Source organism: Arachis ipaensis, chromosome B03 (assembly GCF_000816755.2).
Source record: "Arachis ipaensis cultivar K30076 chromosome B03, Araip1.1, whole genome shotgun sequence".
NCBI classification, from domain to species: Eukaryota; Viridiplantae; Streptophyta; class Magnoliopsida; order Fabales; family Fabaceae; genus Arachis; species Arachis ipaensis.
The window spans coordinates 135,675,283-135,679,049 of record NC_029787.2 but is presented as its reverse complement, the minus strand read 5'-3'; positions in this window follow the sequence as shown (position 1 = coordinate 135,679,049).

Sequence of the window (3,767 nt, the reverse complement as noted above, 5' to 3'; positions counted from 1 at the left end):
CTTAACAAAAAAATAGCATTTAAGTAATTAATTTAAAAATATGATATTTTAATAACAAGTTTTAGAAAAAGTAGTGTTTTAGTGAAAAAAAAAAGAGTCTAATAATTAGATACTTACCATTATATATTAATGGTGTGATGGTCGTTCGAATGAATTTTTGCACAATGCAATGCAGATCTTCATATCCACTTCATTTAATTCCTTAGTCCTAAACATATCCTCGCACTCTTGGACGCACTCCATCATTTGTTGATTATAATAATCAGGAAGCGAATGCTCTTTAGGAATTTTTCCTCTGGGTGGAGGAGGCCTACGAAAACTGCCATCCAAATTAAAATTTTCAAGAAAAATAACCAATCCAATAATCAATATTGTTGTTATTAATACAAGTGTATCACTATTTCTACTCATAGTTTTTCCTCTCCTTGTTTTTCTTTTCTTCTTGCAATCACAAATTTATCATAGGCCAAGTTTTATATGGATTTACAAATGTTTATTCTTTTTTTTTTTTTTTATCAAAGATAGGAGACTCGAACTTGCAATCTTTTAATTGAGTATGAGGAGACTATGCCATTTGAGTTATAACTCATTGGCAATAATGTTTATTCGTATTTCACTTAGTCAGTATCTCTTGCTTAATCTAAGAGCTATAAATTAGCAAAAAGTATTAGAGAAAGAGAACTAACTTTTAAGTAACTAATATTAGCAAAAAAAAAATGGATGAAAAAACTGAGAATAAATTGGACTTTCATAATTTGTTTTAATTTATTATCAAACAAAATACAAAAATACTAATTTTTGTGTCTTTTTCATTTGTGTCTTGTTTTTATTATTGTCTTATTTTATTCTATTCTCAAAATCAAACACAAACTATATAAAATGGCAAACTAAAGTTGGAGTTATATTTATTTACTATGACATTTATTTAAATGATATGTAATGTTTTGGTTCTTATGGTTTGGGGTCAAAATCAAAATCGCCCCTAACTTTATTTTTAATTCAAAATCGTCCTCAATGTTTTATTTGATATTAAAATTATCCTTTTGACATTTTACCCTTATCTCACTAACCCTATCTTCATCTCCATCACCAACAGTCACACACACCCAGACGAAAAAAAGAAGAGAAAAACAAAGAGGGTGGAAGAAGAAGAAAAAGAAGAAAAAAGGAGGAGAAAGGCCGGCACTAGCAGGGGTGAGGGTTGCTATCGTCGTCGATCAAATCTCTTTCTTTGAAGTAAAAGAGAGAAAGAGAAAGAGAAGCAGAGGTGGCAACGTATCAAAGCGGCACCACACTAATAAGGAGAACGAGAAGCGACGAATTCATGTGAAACCAGGAAGAACAAAGGCGATGTGAAACCAGGAAAGACATAACAATGGAGATGGGTTGTGCATGGAGATGGACCTCTCCGTTACGATCTCGGTCTCTCAAGGTGGCATGGATGAGCAGCGGCAGCCACAACGGTCAAAGCGGTGGCTTCTCTAGTCTTTGAAGTTCTCTTCATCAAAAGTGGTGAGATTGAGTGCAGTCGCCATCGTCGAAGAGCAATGGTTTCAAATCTCTCTTTCCTTCCTTTTTCGGCGACAATTTCGAAGACAAGCGGCGGCAACAACTTTGACGGTCGTGGCGGTTTTGATGGTTTCGACGATCTCTCTCTCTTTTTTTCTCTCTCTCTCTTATTTGCATTCTCTCTCTTCTTTCGACAATGGTGGCAACGGCGGTAAATTTCTCATTGTCACTGCCTAATCTTTTTTCCTATCTTATTTTCAAAATATATGAATTACTGTGATGTTATTATTGAGTTTGAAGGATTGAATTCTTGAATTCACTACAAGAAAAATATTGAGTACCGTCGGATTTATCGTTGAAAACAATTAGACGGTATAAACCTCGCCGGTAAATGTTTACCATTAGAATTTTTTCGTCCGATGGTAATTACCATCGGATTCTGCGACAGATTACCTATTCGAAAAACCAATTGGTTACCGAGGAATTTTTCAAATGGTATTGTTGGCGCTAAAAAATGTTGTTTCATGCACTATTACCATCGGATTATTTCTACAGTAAATCCGATGGTAATGTCAATTTTTTTAAAAAAAATTTGAAATAACTGGTCAATTTTATTTTAAATTTAAATTTATTTTTCACACAATTAATGTTGAATTCATAAATAATGAAAACCTATTATTTAAAATAAATAATACAATGTTCAAATAAATTAAAAGTCAAGTATATCAAGTAAATATAATCAAACAGTAAAACAAAACACTAATCACTACAGATCCAGGTAGTCCTCGTCGTCGTCGTTGTCAGTCCTGTAGCCCTGAGTCGGCGGCACAGAATGTGGTGATGTCCGTGTGCCACCATCAGGACCTCTGCCACCAACAGGGTCGATGCTAGCAGCGCGCATCTGGGCCTAGTACATCTCCATCTAAGCCTCCATACGCTGAAGCCACTCTAGCAACTCCTCCACTCTAGCCTGAGCTTATCCGTAGATGTCACGCGGTTGAGGATCTCCTAATACCTTTTTCGATAATTGTTTAGCTCCTGAGCTTGCCGGTAAAGGCTGTGTTAGAGCTCCTCCACTTGCAGCCTCAAATCCACGCCTTCCTCAGGCTCGATGGATCGGCTGGTGGCAGAGCCTGACAATAACCTCAACATAGAGGTGCGGATGCTGCTAGCAAAGAATGATCCCAGCCCGTATACGCGATTCTTGTACGACGCCGAGGCGGTCTCATGCCAAACCGCATCAGAATCGACGACCAAAGCTGCAGAGCTATCGACGGCAATGTCCTCCCCACTTTGCTGAGACTGCTGAGTCGCAGCCTCTAGTCTTTGTGTGTAGGACTCCTGTGTAACACAAGTAGTACAAAAAATATACAGTTAATCTCCAAAAATTTTATAGCAGAAGATAATCAGATGTATATTTACTTACATAATGGTCCTGAGATCGCTTATCAGCAAATGTCTCTTTGTTCTCCTTCAATTGTGGGTGTACTTGAATGTCTCTGTCAATGCCGCCTCATGATCTAAGGACTTCGACTACACATGTTGCATTAAAATACAAAATGATTAGGATGCCTAGTAATGATATACGAAATAGTATCTAATTATCCTCTATCCAGTTTCGTTTTTCCCTCTAATTTCGATTTTAGTTTGGGTTTTGAGAAAATATTGTGATTTTGGTTATTTAGGGGTGCTTTAGTACGAGCTATTAATTAGTTTTATCAACTATTTTATAAACCCTAGGTTGATGTATGTATAAAATTGTGTATATTAGAGTATTGGGTGCTTTTGAGTACACATTTGAAACTTGAGATTAGCTTGTGGAGTTTTTGGGTGAGCCTTGAAGTGGAGAATTTAAGTGTTGGGTGTGAACCACCGTCACTAATGGTACGGTTTAAGTTTCATTTAAGTACCGTGTGGTGTGATGAGAATTCCTAGGCTAGATGCCCCTAGGATTAAGTTTGAATTATGTTTTTTGATGGATTTGATATGTGTAGATGATATCTTGTGATAATTGATGATTTGGATGAGAATAGTGTGATAATGCATAGTTGATGTGTTGTTGGAATTGGTGTTAGGTAGTGAATTATGTAATTATGAGTTATATATGTATTGAATTGATAAATATTGGGCCAGAAGCCGTGTATTTTAGGTCGAAGGCCGAAAAAGGTAAGAATAGTAAGTTGATGAATGTATTATATGAATAATGTTTGAAATTGAATGGAATTTGATAATGATTGTGTGAAAAGTTGGAATGATTG